This window comes from Apium graveolens, chromosome 10 (genome assembly GCF_009905375.1).
Source record: "Apium graveolens cultivar Ventura chromosome 10, ASM990537v1, whole genome shotgun sequence".
NCBI classification, from domain to species: Eukaryota; Viridiplantae; Streptophyta; class Magnoliopsida; order Apiales; family Apiaceae; genus Apium; species Apium graveolens.
Window position 1 is genome coordinate 154,764,082 of NC_133656.1, and position 8,215 is coordinate 154,772,296.

Sequence of the window (8,215 nt, forward strand, 5' to 3'; positions counted from 1 at the left end):
AAGAGGAAAAGTATGAGCATGGGTGGAGGTTCCGCAGGAAGGAACTTCCCAACTAGAGTTAATAGGGGAGCAGTGTCCCTACCGGGAAAGGACATTGGGTTTAAGCGGCCAATGAGTGTAAATGTGAGCCAGAGCGGCCAGAAGTCCAGAATGTCCTATTCCAACCAGTCTCGACCCCCATTGCCATCCTGTAACACTTGTGGAGGATGCATTCTGGGGAGTGTAAAGGAAAGCCGGTAATCTGCTTCAAGTGTGGTCGAGAGGGTCACTATTCGGACAACTGCACTTCGCCAACCCCCATTACCCGCCCAACCACCACTTGTCATCAGTGCGGACGCCCGGGTCATTGGAAGAGGGACTGCCCAATGAACAAACCAGTAGCTTCGGGAGCAAGCAGGGCTGCTTCTAATAAGCCACCTACTGTAAGGACTTTCAACATGACAGTCCAGGATGCTATGAAAGATTCAGATATGATAGCAGGTACCCTTTCTCTAAATTCAGTCAGTGCAAACGTTTTATTTGATTCAGGAGCAACTAAATCTTTATATCAAGGAACTTTGCGCGTAAATTAAGACTTAAAGCTGAACACTTGATGGAGCCCTTACAAGTAGAAATAGCCAACCATGAAGTTATTCTTGTTAATCTGATTCATCCCGCCTGTGAGTTAGGCATAGGGGAACAATCTTTCAGTGTTGATCTGATTCCTTTTAAGTTAGGGGAATTTGATATAATTTTGGGAATGGACTGGCTATTTAGCAATGATGCTCAGATAGACTGTAAGGGGAAGAAAGTTAAGTTGAATATTCCAGGAAAGAAAGAAGTCATATTTAGGGGAAAGAGGCAGACGCAGAAATTTTTGACCATGGCCCAGACCAGAAGGATGCTACGAAAAGGAAACGAGGCTTACCTAGCCTATGTGGTGGACACGCAAAAGGAGGTGCCCAACTTACCAGATATTCCAGTAGTCAACGAATTTGAAGATGTATTCCCACAAGATCTTCCGGATTACCACCCGATAGAGTGATTGAATTTGCAATTGAGTTGGCCCCAGGGACGGCGCCAGTTTCAAAAGCACCTTACCGGTTAGCCCCGTTAGAAATGAAGGAATTAGCTATCCAATTGCAGGAACTCTTGGATAAGGGTATGATAAGACCCAGTGTGTCTCCGTGGGGAGCACCAGCTTTATTTATTAAGAAAAATGGGAGCATGAGGCTGTGCATCGACTATCGAGAGTTGAACAAGCTAACCATAAAGAACAGGTACCCGTTACCTAGAATAGACGATCTGTTCGACCAGCTAAAGGATGCTGTTTATTTTTCCAAGATTGACCTGAGAACTGGATATCACCAACTAAAGATTAAACCCGAAGATATTCCCAAGACAGCGTTCCGTACCAGGTATGGGCATTATGAGTTCTTGGTAATGTCCTTTGGATTAACCAACGCCCCAGCGGCTTTCATGGATTTAATGAACAGAGTATTTAAGAAGTACTTGGACAAGTGTGTGATAGTTTTTATCGATGATATTTTAATCTACTCAAGGACTGAGGCAGAACATGCAGAGCATTTGAGGATAGCAATAGGAATACTCAGAGAGGAACAGTTATATGCCAAATTCTCGAAGTGTGAATTCTGGCGGAATGAAGTACAGTTTTTAGGACATGTGATCAATAAATAAGGAGTATTGGTCGACCCCTCCAAGATAGAGGCGGTATCAAATTGGGAAAGGCCAACCACACCCACAGAGGTAAGGAGTTTCATAGGATTGGCTGGCTACTATCGTAGATTTGTGCAGGACTTTGCGAAGATCGCAGCCCCTTTGACACGACTTACTCGTAAGACAGAGAAGTTTGAATGGACGGAGAAATGCGAGAACAGTTTTCAGGAATTAAAGAAAAGGTTGGTAACGGCCCCGGTGTTGGCATTGCCAGACGGAAAAGGAGATTTTGTGATATATAGTGACGCGTCGCACAAAGGATTAGGGTGTGTGCTTATGCAGCACGGTGAAGTGATTGCGTATGCGTCAAGACAACTGAAGGAATACGAGATAGATATCCTACTCATGACCTTGAGCTCGCGGCAATAGTTTTTGCCTTAAAAATTTGGAGGCACTACTTGTATAGAGAGAGTGCGAGATTTTCACAGACCATAAGAGCCTCAAGTATATTTACGCAGAAAGAGCTCAACATGCGCCAGAGGAGATGGTTAGAACTAATCAAGGACTATGATGTGAGATTCTCTATCATCCGGGGAAAGCCAATGTGGTGGCTGACGCCCTCAGTAGGAAGGAAAGGCTCAGAATGTTAATGACTTCGGAAGAATTAATCAGGGATTTCGAAAGAATGGAAATAGAAGTAAAGGTAACCGGAACCGGAACTGAAAAGCTGTTTGAGATATCAATGCAGCCAGAGTTTTAGAAAAGATTAGGTTGTGCCAAGAAAGAATGATGAATGAGGGCAGAGAGTCAATGACTGGAGAAGATCCATACTGAGAGAGACAATAAGGGGATAATGAGGTATTCCTACAGGATTTGGGTTCCGAATGTTCAAGAACTTAAAGACGAGATTTTGGATGAAAGTCATAGTTCAAGATATTCCATTCACACGGGAAGCACCAAGATGTATAGGGATTTGAAGGAATATTACTGGTGGCCCAACATGAAGAGGGACGTAGCAGAATGGGTAAGCAAATGTTTGACTTGCCAAAGAGTAAAGGCAGAGCACCAGAGATCCAGTGGACTTTTACGACCCCTGGAGATTCCCGAGTGGAAATGGGAACAGATAGCGATGGATTTTGTTGTAGGCTTGCCAAGGACGAAAGCCAATCATGACGCCATATGGGTAATTATAGACCGACTGACAAAGTCAGCTCATTTCATTCCTATCAAGGAGAGATACACAGTCGATAGACTGGTGGACATTTACCTTAAGGAAATAGTGACGCGACATGGAGTCCCAGCGTCCATTGTCTCAGATCGAGACCCCAGGTTCAACTCCAGATTTTGGAGGAGCTTTCAAGAATGTGCAAGGACCAAGTTAAAAATGAGTACCGCGTACCATCCCCAGACGGATGGGCAGAGTGAAAGGACCATCCAGACACTAGAGGATATATTGAGAGTCTGTGCAATAGACTTTAAAGGAAGTTGGGATGATCACTTGCCGTTGATCGAGTTTTCTTATAACAATAGCTTTCATACTAGCTTCGGAATGCCACCTTATGAGGCCCTGTACGGAAGAAGGTGTTGATCTCCCTTATACTGGGATGAAGTAGGGGAGCGGAAGATGCTCGGACCCGAAGTGGTCCAAAGGACCAAAGACATAAATCGGGACTGATTTATTTTAATAAATCAGCAGTACTCCAAACATTCTTAAAAAATGTTTTCGAGTCTTCAAAATGATTTTTAAAGTTAGAGTGGACCCCAAAACTCATTTTTATTTAAGATCTTCCTTTCAAAGGGGATTTAAATACTCGCTCAAAACCTGGGGGATCCAGCTCTGTGGTGTATTTTACATCCGCAACGTGGTTGCTGTTTTGAGAAAACAAATGAATTGATTACTTACCCAATGTTCGGGAAGTAAGCCCATCTAATTGAGTCGGCATAAGCGACAGGCCGGGGTACGGTCTATCAAAGTGTAAGTGGCTGGGTGGCAGTCCATCAACGCGTAAGAGGCCGGGTGGCGGTCCAGCACAAGGTTTCAATGAGGCCAGGGTGATGACCGGTAGGGGATTCATCCATCTACTAGTAGAAAAGGTTACTTATTGGTATCTTTTCCTGATCAGCAAGATATCGGGTTTATGCCAAAATTCTTTTCCTTTCCAAATTTCATTGGATGTTACAAACTCTGTTCATACTTTACATAACAGAGGTTCCAAGCAAATGTTTAAGAGATATATATGTGAATATATATCGGGACTAAATAAAGTATCTCGTAACTTTATTTCATTCAATAATATTTCAAAGATTGAATCTATTCAAGTCTTAACTTGTGGTCTCATCTATGTGATGACCTTTTGAAACCTATAATACTTTGAACAGTGGTAGTTCAAGTAGCTTTATAAATGATATAAGTATAGTGAAGTATTTGATAACTTCATCCCTTGTTTTGCTTATATCCAGTAAGTAATTATCTTTCACCTGATAAAGGTTTCCAGCAAGTTATCCATTTAGATGCTTGCGTTATTGTTTACACTATATATTATCTTGCGAGCTGTAATGCTCACTCTTGCTTTATTTCTTCATCACACAACAACAGTTAGGAAAGATGGCCAGACTCAAGCAGACCCAGCGCAAGAGCGTGGGAAGCGCCCCGCGCCTTCCCGTTGAGATCATAGCTGCTATAGCTGCAAAGGTAGATCTATTTGTAGATCAGACCTTCTACCTTTGGGAATCAATTATGTATAATAACTTGTGGCAGATAATGGCAATTAATTGTAAACTTATCAAGTAATCATTTTTGGGTTGTAATAACTTTTAAATTGTGGATTCAAATACTTGTACTTCTTTCAATTTCATCTCTGAGACTATAACGGGTTGTGGGGTGTGTTATTGTGGGGTCACAACATGAATTTATTTATTGTTAATTAAGTGAAGTGATATTGTGGAAAGAAAGACCGTGACGACCCGGATCCCTGACCCCGGATCTGGGGGTGTTACAGAAGTACTTCACTTGTATACCACAAATGAAAATCTAATTGACGATCATAATTTGGATGAAGAAGATGTTAGGGCTTGCTAAGTAGGTCTAACTCCACATTAGTATGATATTATCCGCTTTAGGCCGAGTCCGCGCAGATTTATTTTGGGGCTCATCCCAACATGCCTCATGCTAATGGAGTTACCTAGCGGCTTATAAACTACCAATCAGCCCCTCTACAAACGATGTGGGATAATTCCTAATAATCTCCCCCTTCACGAATCGGACTCGACACCTGTCGGATCTGCCTCTTGATTGTGTGATCTGCCTCCCCCTTTGACCCAAATTGAAAGTCCATCTGGCTATCTGCCCCTAGGCCCATACTGGAAGGCCGTATGCCTTCCCCTTAAGTCCATCATGGGGTAGCCCATCTGTTGCGTTTTCTAGGTCCATTATGAGCCCACATGAGATTGTTATGGACCGTTACAACCATAGCTCTGATACCACTCGTTGGGCTTGCTAAGCACGCCTAACTCCACATTAGGATGATATTGTCCGTTTTGAGCCATGTCAACACGGTTTTTTTTGGGTAACTCCCAAAAGGCCTCATACTGATAGAGTTAACGGGCTTTTTATATTCTAGCAATCTCCTTCTCCCACAAACGACGTGGGACAACTCCCAACAATCTCCTTCTTCACATATTGGGCTCGACAGTTGCCAAATCTGTCACCTGATTGTGTGTCTGCTCCCCCTAGATCCATACTGGAATCCTTCTAGTTTTCTGACTCCCCCCGAGAACCATATTGAAGGCCCACCTGCCTTTTTTCTTGAGTCTATTCTTGGGTATCTCATTTGCCTCTTCCTAGGCCCATTATAGGAGACCGTCTGAGATTATTTTTTGACCATTTATAACTGTAGTTCTGATAGCACTTGTTGGAGTTTGCTAAGCAGGTCTAACTTCATATTAGTATGATATTGTCCATTTTGGGCCGAACGAGCGCAAATTTATTTTTGGACTCATCCCAAAAGGCCTCGTGATAATGGAGTTATCTGGCGGCTTATAAATTAGCAATCAGCCCCTCCCACAAAGGATGTAAGACAATTTCTAACAGAAGATCATATTTTATTAAATTTTTATACGTATTTTTCAAATTTTGATTAATTTTATAATTACCGTACTACTTTTGACTAATGAATTAATTACGTATCAAAAAAATAGCACCTGGATTTCTAATCTATTAACAAACGGGTTGGGCTAGAAATAAACAGATTGGGCTTAAAGACAAACCAACGGGCTGGCCTTTAATATTACCCATAGGATTGAAACAAAGGGTAAATCGTAAAAAAAACAAAAACAACTGCAGCAGCATAGCCTCCAGTCCTCTCCGACTACCGGCGGCGACCTCCGTCAGTTCAGGTGCGTCTTAGTTGGGCTTAAAATTTGTTCGCGGGTCGGGTCGGGTCAGGATTATAATATAAATTCGGGTTTTCATTTGGGCATTTAAGAAATTAGGGTTACTAAAATTTGAACTATAATTCTAAATGTTAATTTCCAATATGACATTTTTACTGTTATAACTGAAATTGATTCTTACACGTGGCAGATACACATGCAATGGAGCACATTGTGAAAATCATGTCATTGCTGGCAGTGATGTCAGCTATCTGTGTTGGATTATTGCAGGCATCAATTTTTCCACAGGGTTATTGTACTTGGTTGGTGAACTGCTTTATTTACGAATAATCGGTTATCGAAGTCATTTGCTTGTTTTTTGTCGTATAATTCGTGCGATTACTAATTAAAAATGATTCGTGCGGTTACTAATTTAAAATGATTCGTGAGATTACTAATTTAAAATGGCTTGTGTTTTTTCTCCAGCTGCCATTATACTCTCTAGTGTCACTAGGCTGTTATGGGCTATTAATGGTTGGAGTCGGGCTGATGTTTCCGACTTGTCCACAAGAGTCCGTCTTGTTACAGAAGGTATCATGTCGTACACTTTATCTGGCATTAACTATATGATATTGGACAGATGAAATCGTGAAACTAAATTATACCTCATTTTGTACAATCATCTTTAAGCCTAGCTTGATGTTTAGACTGAATCAACAAATAATGTTATAGTTCCTTTTCTCCTTTGTAAAGAAATTTTCATAATTTTCACGTCAATTGTTAACATCATACATGAAATTATGATGCATTGTGTGGAGTCCCGGTTTCGACTCTGTGCATACAAAAGAGAAGCCCATACAAGGGTGATTGCTATTGCTAATAATATTAATTTTGTTCTTACCTAAGGAGTTACCTAATACGTGGTTGTTCTTTAGGACATAGTTGAGGCTAAGGAGTTCTTGAAGAAACGAGGAGTAGATGTGGTTTCTGACTAAGAAGGATTACTATTATTCTTTCCAGAAGCAACAAAGTTCACAACTCAGTTCAAATCATAGTTATCGTGACTTCTGATTGCATTGTATTCTCGCACGGCTAGAATTAACATGTTAATTAAGGAATTATAATTTACATGTATCAAATTGAATTGCATTGTTTTAATTGTTGCTTAATTGTTGCCATGTTTGTGAAAATATGCTATCTGAAGTAGCGGAATTTTTATGTATACGGTGGCACCGTCCAGAAAATGGAATTGTTTGATAGTATTATTATTCTAGTAGTTTTATATTCTAGTAAATATATAGTAAACCAGTGTTTATACTCCTAATTAAAATCATATTATAGTAAACTTCATTTACATTTTAACTAAAATTGGGAAACCAGTGTCTATAATTGTTGTTACTTGTTACCCACCGAAATTCTAATAGTTTCACTGGAATATACATTTTGGAAACTCAATTAATTCTAGCAACCTATTCCACGACTACATTAATATGATAGGTATTATATGTTAGACCGCGGACACAAATTCCAGAACTTTATTAATATGATACTCATTAGGAGTCTAAATTTTATTGCTAAAGTTGCTCTTGGTGGCTCATTGTTTGGCCCCGGATTCTTGTTTTTTTGGATTGTTAAACACACTCAAACACCCGTAAAGGGAGCGAGGGAGATACTGCTACACCAAGAGGCGTTGGATCACCGGCTTCTTGTTCTTCGTAAAATAATTATGATGCAGGAGTATGTGTTTTATCTTGTTCTTATTAAATATAATCTTCGATGATCTAATTTCTTGTTTTAAGTATATGCTAAGCAAACTTCTAGTGTGAGTATAAGATTACACGACAATCTACAAACTACAATTATATGATACTGTATAATTATAACATGTAGCCATATATCTAGTATAAATGCATATAGCAGGACTTTATATTTTTATTTAGCTGTACCCCAGATGGATCAATGTAATGGTCCATCTACTGCTTCTATATTAACCTCAGGAATATTTGCAAGGCCAATGGCGTCTTTGATTTCCAAGAGCCCAACAATACTCTTAAGTTTAGCAGCTTCAGCGAGAGGACCTTTTCCCAAAAATGGTGGAAATGGTTTCAACCATCCATGTCTAAGCCACAACAAAGGAAGTGGTGGTTATGTCCTTGCTTCCATACATAATTGCTTCTTCCTTCATCAG

The 8,215-nt window shown here is 40.4% G+C and overlaps 1 long non-coding RNA gene across 1 annotated transcript; it reads left to right on the forward strand.

The window, feature by feature from the left end:
* Window positions 1-5,970: 5,970 nt before the first annotated feature.
* Window positions 5,971-6,574, forward strand: LOC141693978 (uncharacterized). Its single transcript, XR_012563323.1, has 3 exons — window positions 5,971-6,051; window positions 6,239-6,350; window positions 6,514-6,574. It is a non-coding gene; the product is annotated as an uncharacterized LOC141693978 (long non-coding RNA).
* The last annotated feature ends 1,641 nt before the right edge of the window (window positions 6,575-8,215 follow it).